This window comes from Protopterus annectens, chromosome 1.part0 (assembly GCF_019279795.1).
Source record: "Protopterus annectens isolate FY-2018-M chromosome 1.part0, PAN1.0, whole genome shotgun sequence".
NCBI classification, from domain to species: domain Eukaryota; kingdom Metazoa; phylum Chordata; order Ceratodontiformes; family Protopteridae; genus Protopterus; species Protopterus annectens.
In genome coordinates, this window is record NC_056725.1 from 1240805135 (window position 1) to 1240818299 (window position 13165).

Sequence of the window (13165 nt, forward strand, 5' to 3'; positions counted from 1 at the left end):
GTACTTTTCTTCTGTGCTTCTTCATAACTTCTTAATGATGTTTTAGAACTGTTTTCAAATATAATGTGACAATGTGTGCCATTTAATAAATAATATAGGGATTTCATAAAAAAGTAGTTAGCTTGTCACGGTTTAATAAAAATGAAAAAGGAGACTCCTAGAGAACAGACCCATCAGTACATGGGCTTTGTACTACAAAGTCAAAATAAGGTCTTCATTGTGAAAAAAACATTTGAATCCTCATGCCTTCCTAATTTTCCTAGTTGGTAAACTAGATATAGGGCTTCTTGCAGAGGAACTGAGGATGAATGAAGCTCATTCTAGTAGGTAAGTTCTGGGCAGCTGAAAAGTTGATATCATGTGGTTTTATGTAATCACAGTGTCCTTTCATTGTATCACAGTGGAATGATAAATATACACTACAAGCAAGCAGCACTGGTAAGACATTCTGACATGCAACTAAGCTGTAGGCTGCTTTTGTTTCAGAAATAGAGTCTAGTTCTTATTACTTGAGGTTGCAGACATTTGTTGATGTATAACTTGGAAAGATGACATAATAAGTCTGGAGGTGGATCTGTCCCCCCCATTTGCATGTTTCCAGATGATGATCAGCTACCTGGCTGCACAGCTTACCTTTATGTATTCCAGGTACTGCCTCCCCCTGGAGGTGTGACCAAATCAGTAGTAGGTTAAGCAGGGTAAGTGGAGTGGAGCTGCTTTTGCAGCATCACATACATAGGCCCTGCACACCAAGGAGGTTTTCTGGAATAACCTAACTTGGTGGAGCTATGGACGTCACACATCCTCAAGCTCTGTCCCATCCCCAACATGCCATAGTTTTACCAGCAATCTGTCCAAGTTCACAGCACATCCCTGTCATTGTGGATGTGCCTTTATCATGGACAGAACCCTTCCCTTCTGGACTGGGCAAGCTGGCAAAGCCAGATACCTTTTATTTTGGCTTGCAAAAAGGCAGAAGTATTTTGTATAATGAATATGGTACTTAAAGGTCCTTAACACATTTTATTACATTGAAATGTTTAAATGTTGTGGAAGTAGATGTACAGTTTCATTCACTTTCCTTTGACTCGACAGCTCTGAGATTGTCTTGGTATGAGTGCGAGTCCTTCAGAAATGTGAAGCATGCTGATTTGAACAAGTTTGGAAATCCTTCATTTGGATGTGATGGCAAATAAAAGCAAACTAATAGTTGGGAAAATGTTGCATTCTACTTAAAAATAATATACTTTTCATCTTTTTTTTAACAAAGCCACACGAGTCCTGATGCCTTACTGTGCCTTATTAGCTTTCAGGCCACTGATTATGCCCCAGAAATGTTTAAAAAAAATTTTTTATGTGCATGGTATGTATGTGTATGTATATATATATATATATATATATATATATATATATATATATATATATATATATATATATATACACACACACACATACACATATGTAGAATATAAAAGTACATGCACATCTATAGTAGTTTTCCATTATAGATTACAAAAATAAGAAACCGAGAAATGAACCAAAAAAAACAAAAAAAAACATGGACCATGGAACTCCAAGAAAACGAACTTTAATGCAGTAAAAAGTAAGCACTTTCATTCTAAAAGTATCAGAACTTCATTAGATAAATAAAAACATACCCACATCGATTTAAATACTAAAAATCAGTCGTGTGATTTAATTAAAGACCATTAAAAATATTTAAAGCTATACAGCCTGCATTAACACCTAATATTCATTATGTTATAAAAAAAACTTAAAGTATTTATAAACACCCCCCATAAATACACAAACTGAGCAACCTACATAAATAAGAAATATTCATTTCATCTTTCTAATGCCCTCAGTTTCAACAATGGAGCAATAGAAACATAAACATTCAATCCTGGCCATCTATATGAATTAAAATAAATCTGCCAAAACAGTTCCTGTTTCTTCAACATCAGCTCCAATGGGCCTCCCCTTGGATTATGTTCCACCTTTTCTACTACCATTAATCCAAATTTGTGATTCCCAGGTGCCAGTGTATGCCTACACAGGGCATTAGTGGTCCTCCCTTTTCTGATACTATAATAATAATATGCTAATTACTAGGCAAAAGACCACAAGCGCCTTTTTAAGCCAGTAACACATAAAAAAATGGATTCCACTAGCAAAGCTGTAGACGTAATATATAAGCTTTTATTAAAACACTATGTGCTTTCGTCCAACATATGGTTCGATTTCACTTTTTAAGCCTAGCCATGCATCCCAAATCTCTGACAAGTTCTGATAACCTTGATAAGTGTAAGCAGGGGCATGGGAGGTGAAACATTTACAAGCAGGGCCCTGGGAGGTGAACCATTTACAGGTTGCCTGTGTCCATTAGAGATACAGGGACCAAGCCAGGGATGGACTTTTTGCTGCCCTTCCAATTGTCCAAGTTACACTTGAATTGGGTTAGGGAGGACGGCTGCTTTACACGAATGCTGCTTCAGAGAAGGGGTAGTCTCTCGGATACATACCTGTCTCTCCAGGAGGTCCTGTTTATATTACAGGCAATGTTTAAGTTTTTTGAATGGCTAATTTAAGTGCTGTTTGTTTTGCAGATATGCAGAAGGTCCATCAGAATGGAGTTTGACAGTGCCCTGTATGCAAGGCATGGAGCTCCCCTCATTAGCCTTAGGCATAGGCCAACTAGGCCGCCGCTCTAGTAGGGGCGCTTTTTCAGTATTTATTTGGTGTAGGTAGACCAGGAGGGGGGCACCGGGTGGTGTGGTGGGGGGGTGCCATGGAGCCCTTTTGCCTAGGGCACCACTTGACCTAAAGCCGGGAGACAGAGTAGAGTGATATGGCCTTGAGGTGGTCTGCATAGGATATTTTACTTGCGTCTTGTATTCTTTTAGTGATGAACCTCTGTGGACATTCCATTTGTTGGATATGCCTGGTTAGGTACATACCGAAGTGGCATTGTACTCAATGATAGGTCTGATGAATACCGAATACAGTGGAACAATTACTTCATTGGACATAAATTCCATACCTTTGTTTATAAGTAGTGCAACATAGAATGATTTCCTCACTATTGTAGACACGGGATGGTCAAAGGCTAGATTACTGTTTGTGTCTCCCCAAGTCCTGACTACTGGGTTAACTCTAAGTGGTGTGTTGTCAATGTGATAGTTACCAGTGGTGGATGACTTCCCAAAGAATACTATTATTCATTTTTTGGCATTTAGTTTTAGTCCATGGTTCTGACACCAGTTGTTTGTGTCAGTTGTTCCTGGGGAACATTTGTGTCAGTTGTTCCTGGGGAACATTTGTGTCAGTGTGGGATTTAGTGACAGCTCCTAATTTGCAATCATCTGCAAATCTGGTCAGCTAGATACCACTGACATTGGCCTTGACTTCAGAGAAGTAAATAAAAAGGAGCAGTCCAAGGACCAATCCCTGAGGGACATCGCTTGTGACAGGTCTCTTTGTAGAGGTGGTCTCCCCAATTCTAACTTCCCAGGTCCTGTCTGTGAACCAGTTAGCTATCTACCTGTTAACATTTAAACCTCACAGATACAAGGTACAGGGTTTGATTCTGACTTTTCGCTATTGACTAGGCCTGTAATATTCTACAAATTGTTAGTCTAGTACTTATCTCTAAATCTTAAATATGTGGATTTTTTTGGGAACAGCACATGCATAATAATGTTCACAAGGAGGAATGACATTTAAGGGATGGCAGGAATTCATCCATTTATGTAATGTTGGAATGAGTAATTGTTAAAAGGATGCATATGGTATAATTCAGGAAATTGAAAAATATTTGCTATGGTTTCTTTACTTTTCTGTTATGTATGTGTACCTTTGTCACTGTATACAATATAAGAATTTTATAATGGTGTCTACGTATGCATGTTTAAAGTAGGCTGCTTAGGCAGCTACTACCCTGGTATAGTTTGTTTTGAAATTGGTAAGTCTTGGTTTGATGAAGTGTAACTAAGTAGGACAATCTGAGATCCATCTTAAGAGGGTGATCTTGAATGCTTTAATCCCTTTCCTCTGATGCAGAAAAGATGAAAAACCTGGTCATTTTCCTGAATTTAGTTCTAATGATGTATATTCTTGTGCATATTTGTGCAATACAGGATGCACTCAGTTTTTTAACTGGGAAATACATAATGAGGTTGTCTATTTTAGGTTGGACTGTGTTGCTACTTTTGGCATGAGTAAGGAGTTTGTGTGCGATATTGGTGTCCTTATGGAGGATCCGATAAAAAGGCCAAACTGACAAAGATTTTAGTTCATCTTCCTTTCTGGTTGAGCCACTAGAAAAAATGCTTCCTAAAACAGACATTTGAGATCCCCTGAAGTTGCTGACTTGGTGGGGCCTTGGTTAGTTTCACTGTGATAAAATAAAGGCCCCAGAGAGTTACTGTGTCATGAATGGGGGCCTTAAGTAGGTTTTGCCTTTGAGGAGTGGTTTGGTAAATTCAGAGTTTGCTAGAAAGAGGAAGTTAGGTTCTTAGTGAAAGTTTGATATAGCAACTAGGTGTACTTTTAATCAGAAATAACTGAAATTGTGTTCAAATGGCTATATTAAGTGCCACAGAATCTGTTAAATAAGTGCTTAGTGTGGAGTGATATCCTCCTTAGCTGCAAAGTTTTCAGCCCTTTTTTCATTTGTCTTTGTAAGTCTTCTGCATTGTGTCCAGAATTTACTAACCCTTATCTGAGAATTTAGAGTTACTGGCTATACATAGAAGTGGGTAAGCCCCTCTGACAAGACTGATTGCACTGATGACCATGTTTGAAGGGATGAATGGATGAAATATAAGGTCCTTGAATGGAAGTAGTTGTAGTGAACCTTCCTTATTGTGGAGGCAAGCATTTTAAACCACATCAGAATGTCCATGGTGGTTCCCAGTATGAGTCTTGACCTGGACAACTTTTCTTTCTGTATGGTCATTAGGGTTAAGGGAAATGGACTGCATGTGTAACATAGGTCCTTCTGCCTTGGTTTCATCAGAACATTCCTACTCATCCCTGTAAGGTGTCAGGATAGAGGGAAAAGAATTTCCATCACTTTACACTTGAAGGAGAGACAGAAGTTTACTTTGGGATAATCCTTTCTAAAGACAGTATTGCTCATCACTGCCTAGTTTATAGACCATTTGCCTAGAAAGAGAGTCTTATTGAGCTTGTATGTTAAGATGCTGGACTCTGCTGGATGTGTAATGCCACCAAGAAGAGATATTAATGTAGAGCAGAGTCACATAGTTTGATGGCTCCTCTGCAGAGGAGGAAGATCAAACCACTGACCTATTGTTGGATTGCATGGCTAGTGGACCTTTTGGTAGGAAAGGCTGAAATGCTTTCAGTGCTAGAGGGACTACTTTGAGCTCTAGAATGTTGATGTGTAATTATACTTCCAGCTGAGTTCATGATCCTTGTGCTGCATTGCCTTGAAAATAGCCACCATTCTACAGCAGAGGTACCTGTGGTGAGTGAAAGGGGATGGTTGTGGCATCTGGGAGAGAGTGACAATTATGGTAATGTATGCTTCAGCTTACTGTGGTAATTATTAGTGATTGCTCATGTTTCCACGACTGTGGTCTAAGGACTCATTATATGTTGACATACAAAGAGAACCATGACAATGGCTGATGCCTTTTTAATCAGTACCTTGCGCACAAACTCTGCAGTCCCTAGCCTAAGATGGTAGGTGTTGATGCACTGTCAGTTGCAGAACTGTTAGTTTATTTAAATATAGAAAGGTTTGCACTCCCAAATATCTGGGATGTATCCCAAAAATGTGATGCTGTGCTTATAGCAGAGTTGTGACATAGATGCAATGAGAGTTATTCCCGGCCAGCTAAAGAGTCTAGTTAGAGATATAGGTTCTTGCATTAATTGATCCCTTGATGATGCAGCTAGAAGCCTGTCTGAAATGTAGCAGAAATGTTAGATTGTTGGCTTGTGGGAAATTGTTTGCCAGGGAGTTATAGGAGTTCCTTGATGCTGCCATTGTGAGTATAATTGAGAACTGTGGCAGTTAGAATTTGTGGTTAAGTCTGCACTGCTTTAGACTGCTTCCTTATGGTATAAAATTAAGTTTTCATCATGTTTCTTTCTATTCCCTGTCAGTTTTTGCTCATCTCAGTGCCACCAAGCAACAGTGTCGCTGTCTCACTGCTGCAGCAGTCAAAGGTTATTTTCTGGTCATTTTTCTATTTGTTTTCAGTTACTTTTTGCTTATATTGATGCTATTAAGCAGTGGTCTATTTAGCAGGTGCCACCAGGATGGGAAATTATCTAGTTCAGTGCAACAGTGAGCTCTGTTTATAGGCTCTTGGGGGAGGAGGTTTATATATACATATAAAGTAGTGGTTGTTTCTTTTGTAAACTTATCAGTGACATTATTATCACTTTATCAATGTTCTTAACCCTTCTAAAAGGGGGAATTTATTTAAATTTTTGAAATATTGTGTTTCTGATATTTAATTCCCACAAGAAGTGTATTTAACAGAAAAATGTAAGTGTATTGAACTGGAAAGGAGAGAAGTGAAGAGTTAATTCAGCAGATAATAAGGCAAGAGGTGTAGCAGTTTTATTGTATTTAGATAACATGAACATTTTGAATCAATAGCTTGATAGAGATGCAAGAATTTTGTTTGATTCAGAAAGACAATCAATTTATCGAATCTACTTATGCACTTGTAACAATTATAATGTATTTTGCAAGAACTTACAAAAGACTTGAGTCAATTAAGACTACAAAAATTCATTTAACCAGAGAGTTTAATGTTGATCATTTTTGTTTTGATGAATCCAGTCACCCCAGACTTGTGAAAAAAAATCATCTCTGTCTGTAGTTGATTATTAGCAGTTTAAATATCTATAAAATATTTGCTATGTTTCTTTTAGTTATAAACATAAGAAAACTTTCAGAATAGACTACTGTTTTATTTCAGAAAATTGTATTCATTGTGCAGTGTTTATGAAAGTCTTACCAAGATGTCCATCACTTCATTATCCGATTATGATAGGCTTGTTTCAGGTAGCAGGTTAAAAATAAAAATAGAAGTTAAATTTATGAAGAAATGTTTTCAGTTCATTACAATAAAATTAAGGAGGCAATTCTTTTAGGAAAAACAATTGAGTTAGTAATGGATTAGAAAGTAGCCAGAAATTGTCCTAGTATGGGCCTGTTTTAAAGTTCACATTGCAAGTGTCCTTTTCAGTGTAACAGTAAAAGATAAAAGAAATTGAAGAGGGAAGCTAGATCTTTTGATTGAGCAACTTTCTTTATTAGACACCCTTTATTATATAAAGCTATAAAATATGTTTACCAGTGGTGTGAGCAAATCAATTTATTGATAAATTTACATGATGCAGAAAAGATTATATCGTTAAGATAACATGGATAAATATGGATATGAGGACTTTTATGGTTCTTTTTTAAAGAATAAAGACAAGAAAACAAATTATATAGGCAAGTTAAATTTAAGAGGTAAATCAATCACTGCCCCCTCCAATATTCAGACAAGAAGTCAAATCCTACTGTAAAGAGTTTTGTGATTCCAAAATGGATGTAGACCAACAACTAATGAAAACATGTGATTTTACTTTTGAACCACTGAAAAATATAATGTTTTCTGAAGATAAAAAGGCACCAGGACCAAACTCCCTTCCATTTGAATTTAATAAGCTTTTTTCTTTTTTTGAGATATCCTGTCTTTTTAAGATTTTTGTTTGAGTCATTAAATCTTTTTTCCTTACCAGGTAGACCTGTATTTTTCTTCAGCTAGGATAATTTTGATACATAAACCTGGAAATGATCAAAATATAATAGGGAACTATAAGCCTATGTAATTAATGTCAATTATAAGATTATTGCTAAGCTGTTGAATCATTTTTAAAACCGGTTTTATCAGTAGTTTATCCTTTCCAATTTGGTTTCATTCCTAATAACAGTGTCTACTCTAATTTAACTTCGATAGGCTGTAATATTATATTGTAAAAAAATTGCAAAAGCATTTTAAATAAAGAAGTGGCATTGTGTTCATTAGGGTTCACTATCAAAATGTCGGTTTGGAAAAAAAAAAAAACATATTTTACATCGAAAGACAATGCCAAATGCCTGCATATTAAGTAGGTATTAATGTAGAATCTGCTGAATGGATTCAGCAGATTTGACATTTTTGCCGAATATCGAATGTGATGTCCATCTAGATGCCAATGTGAGTGTAGTTCCTAAATTCAAATTCACATTTTTGCAGGGGAGCAAGCCCCCCTGCACACCCCTCTGGGGGGCTGCACCTCTCACACCCCCTGAAAACTATATATTCCAACTCTGAGATCACACTACAGTGAGGAAAGGGATAAATTTCCCAATTTGCACTGTACTGCAATCTGTATTCAAAACATTGAGCACGTATCAGCGAATGCACAGTGGCATTTGCTGAAAAGGACTTTCGGTCAATTAACTTTTGGAAACACAGGAGTCTGCCAACTGCAGTTTGACATTCCTGTGTTCGCCAAACATTAATTCTATAATTTGATAGTAAACCGTTCATTAGATGCACAAAAAAACCTTTTAATTCTATTAATAGACTATTTCTATTTTATATTCTTAAACATTAATTTACCAGAGAAAATCATTAATTTAGAGATTTATTGCTCGATACAACACAGTTGTAAATAAGAGATATAGATTCTGATTTGAAGAAGTCTGGAGTCAGGCAAGGTTGCCCTCTTTCTCCAGCATTGTTTCTGTTAGTTGTTAACCGAATTAGTAATAATATAGCAAATTATGGTAATATTATGTCACTAATATAGATCACATGCCTTTAACTTATTAGCTTACATGGATAATTTAATGATTATTTTGGAAAATGTTGCTACTTTATTATTAAACGTATTTAAGTTGCAAAACCAAGTTAAACGGATTTCTGTTTTTTCTATTCATAAGACCAAATCAAAGAGCATGCATATCATTAAAATAGCTGAAACAATAACAGTTGTAAAGACAGTTAATGAAATTAGATTTTTAGGTTAGGTTTTCATACTTAACTATGATCATGTGGCATTGACATAGTTGGGGCATATTCGTATTCGAATGTGGACAGTCCACAGCTCTTGATCCAGTTTAAATGTTTATTTTGCAATGAAGATTATCCTATATGAATTTTCTTTAGCCAGGATATGCTTTTCCCTGTAGACTTCCAATGGTAAGATAAGATTTGGATTCTTTAGTCAAAAATTTTTGGAGCGGAGGCAGCCCAAGAATTCCTTGGAAGCTTCTAATAAGATATTTAAATAAGTTTGTTCTTAAGATTAAAGATCCTGAATTGTTAGTTTTTTTCTCAAAATTTGGGCAAACTTTTATAACTGTAATAGGTATAAGATATTTTTTCAAAAGTTGTAAATGTTATTTGGCAAACTAGATTTTCAGCCTGATGGTGGGAGTCATTGAATTATTTGCCTTTACAAGATTGTCAGTTAAGAATTATAAGACAATGTACTTATATAAGTATTTATTTATATAAATGAATTTTTCATAATTTATATTTCCATTGTCTTTCTGACTTCATAGAATGTTTAAATGGTTTCTGATTAAAGTAAACAGATTAGTAGTTGTTTTTTTTTCTTTTAGATTTTAAAATTTTGATTATCAAGTTAAGACAAGATGTTAATTATTCAGTGGTATTAAAATTGATGGTTATATGTAGAATTTAGCAATTTGCCTATTTTTAAATTCTCAAGTTAACAACATTAATGCTACTTGTATTAGTCCCTTCTGGGTTTTTTCTCACTACAAGTATTTATTTTAATGCCTCCCAAAGGTTTAGATAATGTTCTGATGAAGTGAAATATGGAGTTGAAAGAGCCTTAGGGTTGTTAAGGTTATGGAAACAGTACCATACTTTAATCAAGTAATGTAGAAGTAGAATTATTCAATAGAAGATTGTATTGAGAGCCCATTTAACACTAGAATTAATAGGTTGGTTACATCATAATAAATGTTATTGGTATGGTTGTTGGGAGAAAGGATCTTGGAAACCTATCTGGGGGGAATGGAATGCTCTTGTATTATACTTTGGTGGAATATTTTCTTTTTTTATTTTTTTATTTAACAGTACGTTATTTGGGCTCTGTGAATGACTGTTCATTTGATTTATGGATATTAAGTAGATCTGATAATATATGATTATTAAAAGTAAGGCTGGTAATGGGCAAGGAAGAGGATGATTTTACAGTGGTGGAATGGAGAAATAAGTTTAAGTGAAGATTTTCTCATGGCAGAATGATTAAAATAGTTTAACTATTTGTTGCCATATTAAAAGACTGCAATCTAAATTAAGCATTTATTTTGTCACCTGGAGGTCAAGGGAGTGGTTGATAAGAGAAGTATGGGTCTAAGTTCTTTATTAACTAAGGTTATATTATGATGTGATATGTTAGTTTAAAGTAATTAAAAAGTAGAGGAAATACCAAAGAGCAGTTTTGTCTCTGATGAGCATTAGCTATGACCATGCACTTGATGCACACCCTGGGGGTTATGATAAGGCTGTAGTTTGGTTGCAGTCCAAAAAGGCAGATTAACTCCTGGATCTCTTAGCAGTCCTGAAAAGAAGGTAGGTGTCCTGTTGGTCCAAAGATCAAATCCAAGCTCATCTTCATAGACATGGGAGGGTTGACTTCACAATGACCTTTCAAAATTTCTATTGTACCTTGAATTCATTAAGGTCACTGAGGTCCTCCAACTTCTTTGGCACCAAAAAAGAAAAGAAAAACTGAAATGCAGTCCTTGACCTATCTTGTCTGTTGGGACTTCTTGTATGGATTTTTTGTTTGAAGGTTGTATATCTCCTGTGCGCCTGTTTCTAACATTTTAGTGGTATTTAAACTTTTTTTAAACTAATTTTATGTAGTGTTTAGCTGGAAGTTGAAGTTTTGTACTTTTATAGCTTTCTGACTGAAGTACTTTATTTTTCCCCTGTGTTAAATCTTCTGAGTTAAGTGCTGTGTTTTTAGTCTGTACTAGGTATAGTGTTTACCTCCATTTTTAATTATTTGGTCCAATGTATGGGCAGTCTGGGAGATGATGGTGGTTATTTTGTAAGACAGTATAAGCTGCTGCTGTTTCTAGCAAACTGGTATTATTGGCTGAAACCAAAAGCTGTTTTTTTTCATTTTTTTTCTTTAAATTCTTCAATAATCTATATTGCACCAAGTTGTGCTTTGTGCAGTGCTGCAGAAACCTGTACTTGTTAGACACAGACACTTCAATTGAAGCTTTGCACCTGGCAAACCTAGTTACAACTGTACCCATTAACAGACTACACTAACACTCTACCTCTCAGTTCAGGACCAAATTCATTTACTGCTATTTCTTCCTTAGTGTATCTCTTCCACTAGTTGAGTGTTATACTACAAGCGTGTTATGACACACAGTAATATTTAATATTCTGCACCCATAAGAGCTTATTAAAGCAAAAGAAACATTTAATGTTGTATACTCGTAAAGATTTATTAAAGAAAAGAATGCATCAGCAAACCAAGTATCATACAAATAAGTCTTGTATTCCTAACATTCTCTACTTTTGGTCTAAGTTGTAGGTTAGCTAGCTTGTCTTCCCTCTGTTACCATCCTCATGCCATTTTGTATTTTCAGGCAGTGTAACAACTGCCTGATACTCGAGATCATGACTACTACTTACCATGTCACAAACTACCTGAGAGAGATGCACATGTTTAACTAACATGGAGCCATCTCTCTCACAAAACAATACGGTCCTTAAACACCACACACCTTCCCAGCACTCCACATAGATATATGGAAAATTATCATTTGGTGAGGCTGTAAAAAAAATAATTGCCTAAGCTTCCAAAGTCAGACAAGACTTTGTCACAGTAGAAATTGAGCACTACAGCACATACTGCTGCATCCGTACCTGAGAGGCAAAAATAAGGTGATGAATTGTGTTTCAGGTGCCAAGAACACTAATGTTTCAAGTGTCCTCAAGACCCATAGGATGAAAAGTATGATTATGACATGGTTGGTGATGGTCCGTGTTGGATGTAAATGAACTGGTGCACAGAACCATAAGGGATATACAGAAAAACATTAACAAGCTCTCTGTGCTTGGCATGAATCCAGAAAATATTCTGGTATTTAGCAGAATCCTTCCTCTTTCAGAAATGATGCAGCGATTGACTGATTAACTGGTGTCATTTGAGGGAGATTTAGTATGCGTCACTGTGCAATGAGTTGCTGCACATCCTTCCTCCTTCTCCAGTGATTGCTTCCAACTTCATTCCTGGGGGGCTTCAGAGTATTGGTTAAAGCCTTTGCTGCTCCATAGTGCCTTTTTTATTAGGCAGAGTCCAGCTAATGGATCTTTCATCCTGTAGAACAAAGCAAATTAAATGAAGGATGATATCATAGTGATGCCGCTCAGCTGTAGGAGTCTAAATAACAAATTGCCTGACTTTGAAACCCTTTTACTTTTAGACCAAATTTGTTTGTGTATTATTACTGAAACTCAGTTTAAAAGTACAAAACAACACCCCTCTATGTCATGGTTTTAAGTGTACCATGCCTTTAGAGCTGATGGGAACTGCATTGATTGGAGTATCCATATTTGTTAAAGACCACTTTACCTCGAGGCACATCCTAGAGATCTACGAACAGAACTTTTTGCAGTAGCTTTATTGTGTCAGTTATATCAGTGGATAACATGTTGTAGGATCCCTTCAGTGACCCACTGAAAACCACATCTGTTTTTAAATATATTGGATGAGCTTTGGATATATACAGAAAAATTCCATTATCCTTGTTGACTTTAATTACCCATCTGAAACAGGGAGACCTATACCTCATATGTAGAGTATGGCCAAAAATTCCTCTCTCTCATAAACAGTTCCATTGATCAAATGATCAAAGATTCCAGTAGACAACAAAGTATTATTGATCTGATCCTTACAAATATAGCCTCTATATGCACTATCCCACTAGTAATAATGATTCCAAGGCAAGTCTGACCACAAACAGGTAACCATTTCCTTCAAAGTCCCCAAACTAACAGATGCAAATTATCATAGTATTTAAAGACTTCAGCTGTACAATTCAACCTACAATTCTATGATGAAGTCTCTAAGTTCACGTGTT

General features: G+C 36.0%; 1 protein-coding gene across 1 annotated transcript in view; it reads left to right on the plus strand.

The window, feature by feature from the left end:
- Nucleotides 1–13165, plus strand: part of HACE1 (HECT domain and ankyrin repeat containing E3 ubiquitin protein ligase 1) — a gene marked incomplete in the record, with an annotated part of 1502717 nt that overhangs the window by 716965 nt on the left and 772587 nt on the right.